Genomic DNA, 18,259 nt, shown 5'->3' with positions numbered 1-18,259 from the left:
TGTCGCAAATGAAAAAGTTCTATTTTACGCTTCTTTTATTACGCTGTGAATTAATCAAAACACGTTTGTTGTAATTTGTCAGCTCCGAAACTAAAACATACATTTCATCTCAAAAATGCACGAAAACAACACCTGATTAATAAGTCACATGTTCTTTAGCGATGTAGCAGAATCGGAAGCTTAAAAAATATTCCCTGACATTTACTAAGTGATTGAACCCTCCATACAAATCGCAATTGCAATCCTCCAATATCTGGTCCAAAAAGCAAAAGCATTTATTTAATGAATTCCAAATTATCGGTTTTAAACGAAAAGCCTAAAGTTAAAGGCTTAATAAAAGGCTTAGTGTGAACTTTCATTCAATTAAAAAAATGAATTGCAATTATCCTAATATAAATCACCATTTTTAAGTTTTGTTACATTTGTAGTTTAATGTTTATTTGTTGCAAAGTAACCGAATTGAGCCATATATTATACTTCAGTACCACAATATTTCCTGGTGCTAAGTTTAGAGACTGAGCGCTTTGTTTTGGGCGCTCGAAACTAGTCAACTTTTTTCACTTAAAATATCTTCACGCAAAGGAATTTTTACTATTGGCAAATACATCTTTCCGTCTCAAGTCTTAGGAGTATTCATTTTATATACGCTATCTATTTACAAATTATCGCTATCTATTACATATTTTATTATGAGCTGACTTTTTACAAATTAACTTAAAAATTCTATAAAATCACTAACAGTAATTAAAGCAAAGCTGTCGAAAAAATATTTTAAGTAGCATGCACCAGTATTCCTAGAATCACAAAAACCTATCTACAAAACAATAAAAGAAAACCCTCTATCCTCACCTTCAAAAAATAACAATAAAAAGTACCATCACGGAGTTCTAAAACACTTGGAATGTATAAATCAACTGTTATAGTTATATATATAACAGGAGAAAAGGTCTAATGCTACAACATCGCCAGCACATGAAACAGAGGTGTTCCTTACTCAACAAATTTTTACAGCGTAAGAGAATTTTTCATTTCAACTACCTAACCTTTTCTGAAAATAAACTTGAACCGTTATTTAGATCACAAAGGATTTTTCTCTTTTACTTTTTGCTTCGAAATACATAAAGTATTCCATATTTCCACTTTTATGTATCTAACCTTTGCCATAGAATATTACTGCTTTTTTTTCTGTTTGATTTGGCGCAAGTTGGCGATGTCAGCGCATCAACTATTTTTTTTTCTTACTTATACAGATTTTAATATTTCGGTAGTAAAGTTTTACGTTACTCGAAAATGTTTTGTTTTTGAACATTTATAATAAATTTGAGAATTTTTGGTTATACTTTTTTGTCACATTTAGATATGTTTATGTTTACAGAACTTTTCTTTAATTTATAGAATTTATTATATTTAAACTTTGTAAGCATTATTTTTTACATTATAAGAATTGTAAAATTCTTTTAAAGCCATTTAAGAATTGCAATCTTGCTATAAACTTTTGCTTCATGTAATTTTATTCAAAGAGTATTATTTCTGTATATTTATAATGATCAAATATCCCAAAGTCAAGTTTAGTTTATAACACCGTTCGACTGGATTACCTGGAATTTTGGAATTTGTTAGACAAGTTTTGGTTTATATGGCTAAACACCATCCAATAATTCATGGAACTATTCATATATATATATATATATATAGACGCATTATAAAGAATAATTTTTATCTTAGGATAATTGTTCTTTATTCAGAAATATCGCATTAAATTATACCAAAAAAAGTGTCCTGAGGAAGACTTTTGGTTTTTTCCCATTAATAGTTTTCTATTTTACATTATTTTTATATTATTTTATTATTTGTGTTTATATATATATATATAGTTAAGTAACAGTTAAAGTGACAAAATTTTTCGAATTAGCTTTTTTTGTCATGAAAAAAAAATATTTTATTTAATTAGCATTTACTTTTCCCCTTTAGTTGTCCAGATATTCTGATACCATTTGATAGATATTCAGTTCTGAAAATCTATCTAACTAGAGAAGTTTTTAATTTTGATTTTCAAAACAAAAAAATACTCCTTAATCTGATCCCGTTCAATGGTGAAAGTATGCTCTGCAAAATATTTATAAAAGTTCGAGACGTTTGTAGCCTTAGAAGGAAAAAAAATCCATCTGTCAGATACTACTCTCAGTACAGTTACCAAAAAGAAACATCTTTCAAGTATTGCTTATCTTTCTATTGTCATCGCAGGAAAACACTTATTTTAAACGGTTTTCTCTATCTTTACGGAGTGCAGAAAGCAAGGATTGCCCTGTTCAAAAAAGGATGTGAGAGTCGGGAAATGATTTTGTAAACATTGTGACAGATATTACTGAGGATCGAACTCTTTGGCGATTTTCACACGATTGCGACTGAACAGTTTGTTTCCGATTAGGATAAAAATAAAGTTTGAAAGTAAATCTTTACGACTAGCGTTGAATGAAATAAGTAGGAGATGACCGATGACGTTGCAGAAATGTAACGCGTTTTTATCAGTGATAAGAACGCGTTGTTTAGTTCATCCTGACTTCATTCATGTTACAAGCACCTGACGATTGAATGAAGTTATCTGAATTAAGAATGTTTATTAAATTTTCTCATAAATTCCCCATTTGTTGCTACTTAGGTGAGTTTAATTGAAAACAATTTATAAAGATTGCTGTTGATTTGTTTAAATTAAGAGAAATTTATCAGATAAGTCCAATCGAGTAAAGAAGGATAACTGCATTATTAGTAGTTAGCGCTTCATTGATTTAACTTTGTTAATCTACTCGTTTTTTTATATTTATCTGCAAGATTTTTGACTCACAAAAATTAAAGCCTAGCTTTACTGCTAATGGTAATTTGTAACAATTTATAACTGCCATTCAATGCTACACTGTTATTTTATAATAACTTTTAATATGCTGTTAGTGTAGCAAACGCTAATTTCAATATATCAATACTGCCGTTTGTTATCAAAAGTTATCAGTCATTTTTATAGAATTCATTAATATATTTATTTCAATAATTTAAAATTCACGAGAAATATAGATATAAGCATTACTAGCTTTCAATTTAATTTTCATTATACTTTTTAATTGAAAGATTCGAAAATTTCATAAAATATATAGTTATATCTACCTTACACAGCATGTGAATTTTATATTATCATGAAGCAAAAGCCAAAAAATTTGCGGATAGTAAATGCGAAATAAGGTAAGCAAGTGTAAAAATGTAAATTCGTTTTAAAATGTTCAGTTTTTTTAAAAAACTATTTTAGCAGAAAAATTATTTCAAGCGTTATTAAATAAAATATTATGTTTTCACTATTTGTAAAATTTATAAATCTCTTTTAATATCAAAACCTAATAAAAAATTAGTATTTTGTAATTTACTCTAATTCTCCACCTACATGTTACTGTTTTTCCTATTTTACAAATATCTAATAAAAAGAAAAACAAATCACTATTTGTAGAATTTTAATAATATTTTATATTAATATATTAAAAACTTTAGATAATTCAACAAATTGTAATAGCTATTAGTTCAATTTCGAAGAAAAAATTATTGTTTCTTTAGCTATTTGCCTTTTAAATTAAAAAATAAGTATTTTCAAATTACCCCGCATTGCAAATATATGATTAGACAATTTTGATTATTCAACAAATAGTAAATCCATGTATACGTTAATAGTAACTTGAAATGTAACATGATCTTTGTTGAATTTTCAAGAAACGTTGAATTTTTTTTATTAGTCATTTACCTTTTATATTAAATTTACAGTCTCTGACGGTTGATTTACTCCCAAACTATACCACATATTTCCTCAACGGAAAAAAAAAGTCAAAGAAAACAACGTCAAGACGTCTTTAAGAATAACACAAACCATAAGTAAAAATAAATGAAGTCTAGCAGAACTTCCCAAGAAAAGCATCATTTAACGCTCTTCTCGGCATCTTCAGTGACTCCAACACTTCCCTAAAGTCGAGACCCAAGAAATGGGGGTAAACGAGAGGCACCATCCCCAAAGTGGAAAAGGGTGTGTGACCCACGTGGTCGCGTGCTTTCTAACTGCTCTCTGACACGATACATAACCCTGGGCACGAGTTGAAGAACTAACTCCGAGATTGGGCATACCGGTTCTGCTGAAATGTACGCCAGATTCTCTTGGTCACGAAGGGAGATCCTGTGCATCAAATACGCCCACTAAGAAGCTGACACAGTTTTATACACACAACAGGGTACAAAACGGCTTAAAGCCCCATTCACCTTCTCGAAGGCTTGACTGTGATTAATGAAGAAATGAAATTAAGCACTGTCGGGTTTCTGCTTGATGGTATGCTGTTGGGTTGGTTTGTCAATATTTGCTGTGGGTTGAGCTTATCTTTACTTTTTGGAAAGAAAAAAAATTTTTTGATGGTGAAGGATGAGTAAATTTGAAAGAATTGCGTCCGGTTTAGATAGTTTGATTGTGTAGTGGAAGTTTTTAAATTGCTTAAGGAAACTTCAGATCAATTTTGAAAGAAAATGATAAGCTTTTGTTACGTATGGTTATTTAGTAGTTCATATTTTGATTAGAAAAAAATTTCCTGATATTTTTAAAAATTTAAAATCTGCAATTTATATTGCTATGAAATGTTGCAAAAGTTAGTATTCACGGTGCACTAAGGCTTGAGCCTTCTGTATTAGGTTGACCGTAAAAGAAGTTAAGCATTGTCGGGTTCCTGTATGTATTTCTGCTTGATTGCATGGTGTTTGGTGGGTTAGTTAATGCTTACAGTGTGTTGAATTTATATTAACTTCTCTTGAAGGATGTTGGAAGAATTGCACTTAGTTTAAATGAACTATTTGAAATTAAATTTAATTGTTTCATTTGTTTTTAATTGCATTTGTTTTCAATTTCTAAATTTGTTTTTTATTACTTAATACAAAGATCAGTAAAGTGACGAAAAATAATCGTGTAGTTTTATTCAAAATTTTTAATTTAAAAAAAAAAAAAACTCTACCATCATTTTTTTTTAATTGATATTTTTGTAAAATACGGATAATGTAAAGTCATTCTCCTTAAAAGCACAATTTTTTCTCATTTTATGCATTACAATGTAGAAAAAATAATGACTGTAAAAAGAGGTTTGTATTTATAGCATATATCAATCTCTTAGCTCTATATTTATCTTTCTCAGTATAAGATAAAATCATTTTACCAGGTAATAAATTAATCAGTATTTTATGCTCAAAACAAAGTTTTAAACACGAAAAAAAATAATTTTCACAAATTTAAATTATAAACTAAATAAATCATTTACTAAGAATTCAGAGATATAAAACCCATTTTAATAACATTTTATTTCCATCAAAGCTGCCTCACTCTTATTTAATATGGGTTTAAACTGGTATTAATTTAGTGGAATTAATAGAATAATAAATTACTGTTACCTTCTCTAGAAATTGGTATTGTAGTAAGTGTGGGAGAATGATTTTTACTTCAATTTAACTTACAATTCAGTAAATTTAACTTACATCTGTATATCCCGAAATTATTGCAATGGAATTGCTATTTTTTCTGATCATGATGAAACTGATAATTTTAATAACATTATAACTATAAACACTTTAACGCATTAGACAGATAAAATATTACACATAAAATTTGTATGTTAATGTAAATAATTTTTTTCACAGCATATCGAGTAATTTTACAAATACATATATTTACAAAAGTTCGAAACAAGTTATTATTTCAATATACATAGTATCATCGCGTAAAGGTTTAAACAAAGCTGCATAAATATACAAAGTATACCCAGTATATAATTACTCACATCTAAACATAAGATTTGTGTTTATGCATTCGTACATTTAAAATTAACATGTATCCAGGATTCCCTTTTCAACCTAACGATTGCGACCCGCAGAATAATTACGATATTCCAATTCGAATTCAGCGAGAAATAACCATATATTTTCCGATATTGATTAATGTTAGAGAGTAGTGAATCACGCTATAGCAACTGTGCAAATCGACTGTACTTTACATTTGGTTGGAGCAATCAATTTAGTTTTTTTTATCTGTAGCCTTATATGCTTTGAATTTTAATTAATTTCCTATTGATTGAAGTAATATTGCGAGTAATTATACTATAACAGCGTTCGAGTTGAGACGGTTCTCATAAAAACAAGCTATTTATCATAGATCAAAGCCCATGTTACCAATTGAATCTTTCATTTTCATTGAAAACAAAACGCAAAATATATTTGGAACTGACTTTACAATATTTAACTTTTTAATTATACGGATATAAGTTACTTTGATATACAATTATGCAAATTTTGTAAGGAAGAAAAATAATTACATATTCAAAAATTGTAAAAAAACAAAAATAAATGGAAATAATGCATTTTTGTAGTCATTTAATCAATATGTTTTTTTTACTACCAAGAAGAAGGATTTTTTTCTTTGATTATATAACAATGATTGTAAAGAAGCGTATGATTAATTAACTCGAATAATAGAAGATAACCCTATTTTTGATGATTAACTTTATCAATCAATGCCATGATATTAACTTAACAATATTTAAAATATTTAATAATTTTTATCTATATGTCGCACTGAAATTTTTATTAACGAACACTATTTTATTCCTCACACTTATTTTATATTTTATATACCTCTTCAACCAGTATTAATTCGGATAATAGGAGATAATCCTAGTTTTGCTGATTAACATCATCATTCAATGCCGTGATATGAACTTAAAAATTATTAAATTTTGTAAACATTGTAATCTATCTATTGAACTGAAATTTGTTCTAAAGAATGCTATTTTATTCATAAAACTTATATTATATACCTATTCAACCGCAAGTAAAAATGAATAAAAATTTTAGAAACTGCGAAATAATTAGATTAAAAAGCCGTGGGGTATATTACTGCAGTAAAAATATTGCATCATCACTTGTAACAAATTTTATCCCTTATCCAATAAGTCACTACCAACTTAAAACTATGCATCCCTTCAAGGCTGCCTTTAAATCCTAAAACTACTAGAATCCTTAACTTAAAGGCGATAATCATTCGTTCTCGGTGTAATGCAGAGGAATTGAAATCATTCTACTTCTATCCTAAGCAAGGGTGGAGAAGATCTTTTTGAACAGAGGGAAAAGGGTCCAAGCTCCTTCTTTTCCCCAGAAGAGCCCACTCCAAAAACTCTGCCAACTCAATTTTCCTTCCTCGTCCCCCTGGATGATCTTTAGGATGGGGAAGGACTTTGGTAACCTATTCTTGTCAATGAACCCTGACAAGGCAATTGGATCGGAACTTTTCCAAACCCTCCTTTTCTTGTTTACTGTTTTTAGTCCCCAGACTTTCCCTCGAGTTTTGGCACATTTTCTTTATCTGTTTTTCCTCCCCAAAGATGAGGTAGAGTATCCTCCAGCTGAGGTTAGACTTGGCTGCACATCTCAGCCTGCTTCTGGAAAGAAAAAAAAAAGGTTCCGTCTGGAGTGGGATTCAGAGATTTGTTGATGCAGAAATTGAGAAATTAGAAGAGTCCGAAAAAAGTGCCTTCTCATGTGTGTCGTTCTTCTGGTACATTCATCACTGTGGCTTAGACAAAGCATCAGAGATACTTTGTCATTAATTTTGTTACCCCAGGATTTTTTGCTTTCTAAACACTGTAGCAGTTCAAATATTTAGTAGCTTTTTAACTCATTTCAGTTTAAAAACTTATTTTAACTTTCGTTATAACTCATTTTAAAGAAAGAAAATCTCCAGTTACACCGTTTCGTCAATAAATATATACGTCAAAAATATATTAGAAATATACATTTAAGCCTAAAATGCTTTATTTCCAAATGTGAATACACAAAAAATATTTATTCATATTCGTAAAAAATAATTTTCTTAAATTGGTCCGTCTGATATGGTATCACTCTATATGTAAATGTCATATCTGAATAATGTAATCGTTTTCTAAGAATAGTCACCAAAAGAAGTCAATCTGGTCTGAAGGTTCGTAACTTTTTGGGATGAAAATATTGCTTTAAATTAACTTTATAACTAGATACAACTTTCCGATTAAAACACTACAATTTTGATTCTTTTTTAAAAAAAAACTACAGTATAGCTTCAAATAAACAGGAAAACATTTGCATTTGGAGCCCTATTTACAAATTTTATCTCTTATAACTTTCGGTCATTATGTAGTCCTTTAAGTCTTTAAAAAACATTTTAATTTTATTTCATGTACTATTATTTTATCTATCCGACTTCTTGCAAAAGATTTCCTAGTGTGCCAAAGTCTAATGATGTTTAGCACAGACCATGTTCGACAAGACGAACTGAACAGACAAATTCATTCTATTCAAGTCTAGTGAATGATGCAGCAATTTTTATTCTGCAGAATGTAAGAAAAATGTATCTTGTATCATTCTTCAATATCCTCAGCTCTGTGTGGTATAGTAACATACTTTTAGATGTTCGTTTTTGGTACTCAAAAAACTTTCGTGGGTGAGAAATGAACTTATTGTCTTAGCGAAAGAAAATAAAGCTTTACAACAAGGTTCTATACTTTGTCTAAGAAGTTTCTTTTTTATCCTGTCACTACTGATCTTAATAATCTATAATGAAAATATTAATATTTTTATATTAATATTCTGTGATAAATTTAAATTTAATGTGCTATGGAAGTATTAATATTCTATGAGCATGAAAATATTCTAAGAAAATGTTAATTATCTCTGACAATGATGATAGTTTATGCCAATATCGGTATTCTATGAGAATATTTATATTCTTATGAAAACTAATATTACTTTTCCAAAACTCTTCATTTTTTGTTTACGAAATTTTAACTTTTATATCATTAATATTCTAACTGATAATTGAATTTCAAATTGTTGAACTGTTAAATATACCCGAAACTACGTTCCATTGCATGAAGATAAATTTAACTGTTTTTTGAGAGTAACGAAAATTTAGTTTTTGCCTTGAACTTTCCATTATTATAGCACAGTTTTTTTCTTTACTTCATAGTTTTTTTTTACAGTCTTACACTCAATAACACAGAAATATACTTTTAATATAAATAAAAAGAGAAGAAATGCATTTTTTAGAACTAAATAACAGCATAAAGGTGGACTTGTCATGAAATTTGTGCTTAGTTGTGTAAAGGAAATGTAGGGCTTTTATCGTCCATTTGTAGCTTTTAGTAATAAATTTGTTTCTCAGTTGGAACATTTCGGGGCGATGGGAGACAAATGTCCAATTAATGTGGGTGTGTTGGATTGACACACGGAAACTGGACTATTATTTTCTTTTATCGAGTGAGTCACGCTCATTTATATAATAGTATATGTCGCCAAATTAGGTACGAACAGCGCATGCTCATATTTCAATGACCATTGAAACTATATATGTTTTTTTTTTACTTCCTAATAATTAATTCACGTTCTTATTTCTGAATGTTCTATTTCTTAATTAATAATATTTCGTTGTAATTTGTTTAAAGTGTAATTTTAAAAAAATGTTGTTTAGAAGTTTTTTTTTTACTTCGTTGAAAAACATTTTAAATAAAATGTAAGTTTCATTAAAAGTCGTTCTTCTCTTTTCAATTTTCTCTTGTCAGAATGCAAAGTATCATTTGCATTCAATCAAAATTCATTATTTATTTTTTTAAAAATTAAACTTATGTGTCAGAATGTAATTAAATCTTTGCACTCAACTAACATTCATAATTGAAAATAATATTTTTTCAATGCTATCAAATTGAATGTATAATTTACATTCAATCAGCTTTCTTTATGTGGATAACTTTTAATGGTTATATCTTAGAATGCACTGTATTATTTACGTTCATTCAGCTTTCTTTGTAAGAAAAAATTCTAATGGTTATATCTTAGAATGCATTGTATTATTTGCATTCAATCAGCATTCTTTATAAAAAAATATTTCTATTCTCATTTATTTGAATGTAATGTATCATTTGCATTTAAAAAAAGTAAGGTTCTAATATTTAAGTAAAATGTATCAGATTCAATACTCGCATTTTATCACGACTTATATTGCATTTCTCTGTTTATCACATAGTGAAGATTGAGTACTTACTATGAACTATATGATAACGACTAAAAAAAGGAAATTTCATAAACATAGATCACGTAATCATTTAAAATCAGAATTCACATCCACATTCTAAATGTTATGCATGAATCGGATGTAGTACTTCCTACTATTCATTGTGCTTATCTATGGTTACCGGAATATCAGCCTGCCATTATTGAAAAATGAACTAAACTGACTTTCTGACTTCAATTAAAGGGACTCTAGATTATACTTACAACTGAACAGCTATGTTGAAATACATGTCAAATAAAAATAAAACCACTACTGATTTTTCCTCATTCTTCTTATTTAACGCTGTTAAGTTAACATCCTTAAGCCACGTAAAACTGTATATCTTTGGTACAGTCAAGCCGTATTGTAATAATGAAATCTTCATTCAATTATACGATCTACAATATCGTTTAAAAGAAAATTTATAAAAACACCTTAATAATAATTTATCGTTATCTTCGCTTATTTTATATGTTTATTTCATTATTTTTACAAAAATATTTATTGAAACATAATTCTACTTATTTTCTCCACTAATGTCTTAACATGTTGATTTGCATTTCAGTATCTTAGACCTAACCTAACTGCCAACTAAGATCGTTACTAGTGCCTTTTAAGTAACCTTTTGGAGTTAATATTTCATTTGTTAACATTTACTTAAATATTAAAATACACGCAAATGATAATTAAAATGTTTCATTTATACAGTTTTGTAATCAATTTCAAAGAAATTACTGGAAATTTTCTTATACGATTTTTTATTTTAAAAAAACATATGATGAAGTAAAATCAAATAATGTCTTTGCAAAATGAAGCAGAATAAAGTGCTAAACTTTTGACTATTCATCGGCGCATCATAAAATATTAAACTAACACATTTCTAATCATACATAAGAAAAATCCCTTCTTTTCCCTCCAACTTCTTTTATTTGGCGTTGTTTTTATTTTCTTCTGGTCTTCGATTTTCGCGTAACAATCACCGATTAAGCGGGAATAGCACCCAAATGTAATTATCGAAGAGAAAATTGGCGTCTCCAGCTATGGCCGCGAGTGAGGCTATGAAAGGATAATCTTAGGCCCATTTACTTTGATAGGATTTGTCCCCACAAAAAAGGGGAAAATAAAAAGAAAGGGAAAAAGGACATACCAAAAGAAAATTTATTTGTTCCAACCCCAAGCGTCCGCCTTTGTCGGATGCGTAAATTGGAACAACTTTGAAGAAGTAAATAGGGGGTTAGGAAAATTCTATTCATGAAAAAGAATAAAATGTCCTATAAGATAGACTATTTTGTTTGTATCTATTGCATATTATCTAGCTAACAGATAGAGATCCAATTATAAATCATTGTACAGGCATGCTGTTTAGTTTATTTACTTTTTGATATGCTTACATATACAGTATTTTGGGTCGTTATAAAATCAGCTTATAAGTCATTGTCAGCCCTGCAATAGACAGGACACGATTCCCAGTAGATTACGCTAGAGCATACTCAGAAAACTTAAAACTTAGCAAAATTTCTAGATAGACATTCGAACCTCTTTCACCTCTTTATCTTTTCAATTATATATAATAAAAAAATTTCTTTCAGAGGATCTCTGTTCTCAAAATATTAAATTAGAAAGGCGAAGCGTCCCGCAGTGGACTGATCGTTAAGACACGGTTCCCAGCAGATCACCGAAGTCATCACTGGCTGCTGTCAGTGTGCGGGTGGGTGACCACTTGGATCAGTCTGCGTAGGGATCGAATGTGTGCAGTATCGGTCCTCGTTAAACTGTTCTACCGTAAAGTGCTCGACTTCGCTTGCAGGTCATCGGGCTACCAAAGCGGGGGTGCCATCCCCTCTGCAGAGGATCAAAATTGTGATGGCATGTCTGCAGATCATCCTCAGGGATGTTTCCCAGATCGTCGCCAATAGCCCATTGTGCAGCTCTAGTGCGACGCAAATGAACTACAACAACAGAAAGGCGAAGCAGTAAATTTTCAAAGATCCGTGTAGAAATTTTACCAGCAATTTTTTTTATCTTCTTGATTACGCGTCAGATTATAATACATAACGGAAGAAGTCAAGCATCACTGGAAGCTTTCAGTGAACTGGTGGGTGACCTCTTTGACCAGGAAAGGCACTGAGGATGTACGGTATCGGTCTTCGATTAACTGTTCTACCATAAGATGATCGATTTTCAGTACATGACAGCGAGCTTCCAAAGCACTGGAACCATTCCTTTTGCAGAGGATCAAAATTGTGACAGCTATGTTCGCGTCATCCTCAGAGATGTTTTCCAGGCAGTCACCAATAACCCATTATGCTGCTCATGTGCGATGTAAATAAAGTACTACTACTGCTTAAGTCAAGAAAGCACAAATTAGTGAAGGTCATTAAGTCATTAGAAAAATGCAAAAAGAATAACTGGGATTTGAACTTTCTACCTCCACGCTACTGAGCGTTTGGAGAATTGGCAAGACCTCTCTACCAGTGTTACATCTCTTTTGGTTTTAATTCTAACTAGTTTTATTGAATGAAAGTTAGAGATTTGCGTGCAATGTACTGCATTCGAAAAAAAAATGAATTTTATTTAAAATTCAATACACTCAATCTTAGCGTGTAATTATTTACTGGAAAATGAAAATCTCAGATATTATAATTTAAACGGCCATTTTAGTTGAACTGTGAAAAAAAACGTAATTTCATTGAACTTTATGAAAGTAAGAAGAAATATAGTTTTACAACATAATAAATAGTCTTAAACATTTGAAATATATTTTTTTTAAAAAACATTTATAAATTGCTTCATTTTTTGCAGATAACGATCGAAGTTCATTCATTCTGAAGGAATACGAAGTATATTATTATTTTATGTATGACCATTTAATCACTGCTCGCGGCATACTTATTGAAATAAATCCCAGAATTATCATGACAAATGCAATTTTAAATTGTCATTAACAATTATCAGATGCAAAAAAATACCTAGTGCTTTTAACTATTATTATATAACGCAAAACAAGTCTAGACGGTATAAAAATACAAACAATCAAATATCATGTTTACCTCCGATAATTATTGAAATATGAAACTTTATTTCCTGAAAAATATCACGTTTCAATTAAGAATTGAGATTTTTATTATTTAAAAAAGGAAGAAAAGAAGTAAAATAGCTAAAAGAAAGCCAGTTTTCACGAAACAAAACTATTATTCTAACCAAAAGAATGATTATATACACAACAAAACATATTTATTATTCACAATGAACCTTTTAAACTATTCTAACATTTTGAACTCGTATCAAACTTCAAGTTCTGGATTTTATTTGTACTGAATATTTTTTATGCGTTTCTATATGAAATATGAATAAATCTCACGCATCAATTTGAGAGTTTAAAAAAGAATTTAAAGTTACCACAATACGGCGTTTTTTTTGCGTTTGTATTTTTAATAATATGGGATGAAATATTTTTCATAGATTCATAGCATTTGTTGCTACAATTCTACAGGCTTCTAAATCTTTGTTATGAATGAAATAGAAGAAAAAAAAGTTTAAAGTTAACTAATAAAACATTTTCGAAATAAAATGTTTTATTTAAAAGGGAAAAGTGCTACACTGTAAAAAAATAGACATTCATGGTTCATAAAATTTTTTTCGTTTTTGATGAAACCAATTTCTGGTACATGTTTCGAGCGAAAATTTCGTCAAAGTAACAAAATAACTACCGTTACATTTCAGAGGAAACAAATTTCGTCAAAACTAAAGAAATATTTCGTCATTTTATTTTTTTCCCAAAAGAAGAAACCTCGTAGCGCGTACAATGTATCAAGCTTTTTAATAATCACTTTATAGTGGATACCAGATAGGTGGATCAATCTAACCCAAACAACGCAAGAAGGACAGATAAAAAAATTCGATGAATTAAACTGGATACGAACCCCTGATCTTCCACGTGCGAAGCCAAATTCGTGACCATTTTACAGACCGGTCGGCTTGTTTCGTATTTTTATTTTCGATTGCATAGAATTCATTCGATTCTCATCATCATAGTTACCAATCACCCACAATGCACTACGTTGAGATTTCGAATTGAGGAAATGCTTTCGTCATGTATTTAAGAGTTCGCGTTTTGTCACAAATCACGTGATTTTTGACAATGATTATCAAAATTAAAGAAATAGCATTTCAAAGATTTCTGAATCGTCAAAAGGGAGAGTTCTTTTTCTGAGAGTATTCAATAAAACTTGGGAGTAATTTTTATTTATTTATTTTTTTTAAATTGTTTCAAGCTCAATATTTTAAATTTATGTTACAAGCTCTTAGTTTCTTGAATTATATTAAAACTCTTCATAATAATTTAGTTATGAAGAAAATTAGCTAAAATCTATATTTTAAGTCAGGCATAAAAAGTGAATACTATTTAATATAAGTTACAATTTATAATGCTCTTGATTGCTTTTTTGTAGTCTTTGAAAATAATGAATATTACAGATTCTTTTTTCGTTGGTAGAAAATGAAGGAAACACAAGGCAATATTAAAAATATGTCAAACTACTAAAAATTACTTAGATCATTTACTGCCATTATATTGCTTTTAAATGACGCTTTAAAGCTTTTTTCTCGTTAAAAGTATCAAAAATGTACTTAAAGCTGGAATTCATTAAATTTGCTTTATGTATTAATTAATGTAACGATATGTTACTTTTTCTCATTTAAGGAGCCGGTGCTCATAAATTGGGCAGGCTAATTATTTCAATTTAATCTCCAGACATTTGAATGTTTCTTTTGTTAAAAATTTAAAATTAATCACTGTTTATTAGCATCTTGATACACATTCTTGATATGTTGTTCTTTATTGGAATTCATTCTACTTTGGGAATAAGAATTACTTTTCATGTATTTAAAAACAAAATGATTGCTTCATTTGAGAAAATTCAATAATTAGACTTTATTTAAATGAATGAAATAGAAAATAAAATCAGCTATTTATGACAAACATCGATATATTATATGTACCTAAAAGTGATCGTTTTAGATTTCTACTAATAATCCATCAAAAATGTGTTATCATGATTGTCATGTTATTGTAATTTTTTTAATTAAATCTGTCGCGAACTATAAGAAAATAAACTTATCAAGTTGTTTATCTTCTAAAATTCTTGTAGGATTGCATGTTCTGATCACTAATTCTAAGAAATTAATTGTTGCTGCACCTAGATTAAGAAATTATTCGTTATCATCACTAATCCTTGGGAATTTTTCTTGTTAGACCTTCTTATATTTTCCGATACTCACTCCTTCTACTTCGAACTATAAAAAAAATAAACTAAATAATTTTTTAACTGACGAAAACTTGAACTTGAAAGGAATATCATAAAATTTTTGTTATTATCTCCCGTCCTAGAAAATGTTTTGTTATTGTCACTAATTCTTAGAAATCAATTGTTGTTATCCCCAATAGGAATTTATTTGCTATCATTGCCAATCTTAAAAAATTGTTTCATCTTTAGTTATCATCCTAGAAAATAGTTTGCCACGATTTCCAATTTTAGAAAAATGTTTGCCATCTTTACCAATAATAGAAAAATTTATAATCTCCTAGGAAATAGTTTATCATCGCTAATCATATAAAATTACTTTGAACAGTATTGTTCTGTTGTTTAATGTATAAAAAGAAAACTCAAAAATACATTATATTTCATACAAATAAAAAATGTATAAATATATGTTTTTAAAGAATTTGCATTAAAAAATTCTGATCCCATCATTTACTTTTCCATTACCAGAAACAAAAGTAAACAGACTATCGAAGTTCGAATGTTCTATCAAAGCCAAAGAAATAGGGTGTTTCTCGTCTCTAAAACTGTTTTCTTCCTAGTTCGGACCTAGCCTCCCTGGGGACCCGACCTTCTGATCTCTCCAAACTACCATGTAATTTTTCTCCCAAAACTCCGTTGTCTTCATGGCGAAAGAGCTAAGAGAAAATCGGGAGAATGTGGAAAAAGAATTGATTCTTAGAGATGGTTCTTGTTAGGCCTTCTCACACCTTCAGGCTAAAGAATTATATTTTTTTTCTTTTCCGTTTCACCTTTCTTCTTCACTCTCTCATTCATTTTCGAACGCGGTTGTGTTATTCCCAGTGGAAGAATAAGGACGTGTTCTTTGGAACAAATTGTTAAAACTTTTACCTCTTGGTAGCATTATTTGCGTAAAAATTAAAGCACGGTTTCTGATTAGAGGTGTTTTTAAGATGGGACGTTTGAGGTGTGGTGTTAGAGAAATCGTTATATGTAAATAAAATAAGCGAGTGTTTTCGTTTTTGGAATAAATTCGCTACATTAACGACATATTTGCTAGAATTGTTAAAACTCGCGGGAATTTTCTGACGAAGCATATTATTATTGAACTGTTAAACGCTCCAGGAAATGAAACATTATTAAAATTTTATTGAATTTAATATCTTTTTACTAATGTTTGACATTTATTTTCATCTCAATGAATAAAAAGGTGCGTATCTTTTTATTTGAAAAAAAGGAATATATATATTTAATTAATAAAATTACTATTTCAAATAGTTCTTATTCAACCTTTTATTTTAAAGGCTTAAATTTTGGTATAGAAGATTATATATAGAGATGTTTAAAAAAATTTATTTTTAAAAAATTATTTGAAAATGCTTTAATAATTATTGGAAAATCTTTCCAAAAACAAAAAAGAAATTAGTAATAAAAATATCTTTTATGAAAAAGGCATTCAATTAAAGATGTTACCTTATCTCTGAATGGAACAACGTTGAATAAAATTGTTCGGAAGGTCAACTCAAAAAACTATTTGGAAATTAATATCTAAGAAAAGAAGCATTTCGTAGAAACGTAATTTCATACCCGTATGCCAATTTATATTTGCTATTTACAAGTTCTGAATTAGTTTTAAATAAAATGAATGATCAAGTTTAAAAAAAAAACAGAAATTGAAAAATGTATCCCAATTTATCAAATTGAAATTTTTTCAAGTAATTATTTTCGCACCTTTTAACAACATGAAATTAGTTTAAAAAACAAAACTTCTCCTTACTTATTCCATTTTTATGCATCATTGTTTAGAGCATTATTAAGCAAGGTAATTTAGCTCTCTTTATTTATTCTCAATACTTTTCATTTATTTGGAATTATGCAATATAAATACACACTGGCATATCGAAAGAAAAATGCTTTATTTATAATATGAATCAACGTAAATTCTTCTACTTTTAATTTATTTTTTAATTACAGTACAAAAAACATTTCGATCTTTTTATTTTAAGCATTAAGGTTTCGATTTTGTTTTATATGTTCTAGAATTTGTCGTTTTGCTACATAATTATTCTATGAAAAAGAAATTATTTTAATAATTTTTTACATAAATTCCATTATTTCTCCATTCAAAAGATAAATTTCTCAATTTCATAAAAATGAAATAATGTTTAACTTAACTATACATTAATTCTATCAAAAATATTGTTCTGGAGTTTATTTATAACTTCAACTTTCCTGTTTGTGTTCTATACCAAAGACGTCTACTTTTGAAATTTAACATTTTTCAACCCTATCTGTGCAGTTTTACTCCAGACAGAAAACAGTCTGACTGATGCCTAGTCTTGCATACACATGCTCTCAAAGTTACTGTCTTAAAAATAGATTCTTACGCTCCCGGTTTTCTTCCATATAACACAGATGATGATGCTCCCAAAAGAAAATTCCATCGGGACTGGAAACTTCCGTACCTTTCTTTTTCTACATATATATATACACATATCCGGAAGTATATATTTTTTTCTTTGATTTTTTTTTCTCTCAACATGAAAAAGTGCGCCTTTTTATTATTTTCATGAAGGTGAAAGATGATTTTTTTTCCTTGGCACAGCAAGGTTGTGCCCTTGGCGACCGTAGATAGGTTGATGGAATTCTTACGTAGTTTAAAATGTTGTTGCGTGTAAAGATATGTTTTATTTTTAGATGATTTTCCCCGTACTTACCGCGATAAGTTATTCTTATATGAGAAATATTTTTTTTTTAAATATTTTTTTTTCTTCAAATGCTTAAAGAAAACATTTTGGGGCAGTTTGGAGATTCAAAAAAACTACTTTTCTTTATTAATGCATCG

General features: G+C 29.0%; 1 protein-coding gene across 6 annotated transcripts in view; it reads left to right on the top strand.

Moving 5' to 3' along the window:
* Positions 1–18,259, top strand: part of LOC107440397 (irregular chiasm C-roughest protein) — a 437,750-nt gene that overhangs the window by 139,320 nt on the left and 280,171 nt on the right. The gene's annotated exons all lie outside the window — the stretch shown is intronic.

The sequence above is a fragment of the Parasteatoda tepidariorum genome, chromosome 5 (genome assembly GCF_043381705.1).
Source record: "Parasteatoda tepidariorum isolate YZ-2023 chromosome 5, CAS_Ptep_4.0, whole genome shotgun sequence".
NCBI classification, from domain to species: domain Eukaryota; kingdom Metazoa; phylum Arthropoda; class Arachnida; order Araneae; family Theridiidae; genus Parasteatoda; species Parasteatoda tepidariorum.
This window is presented reverse-complemented; position numbering and strand designations above follow the sequence as displayed.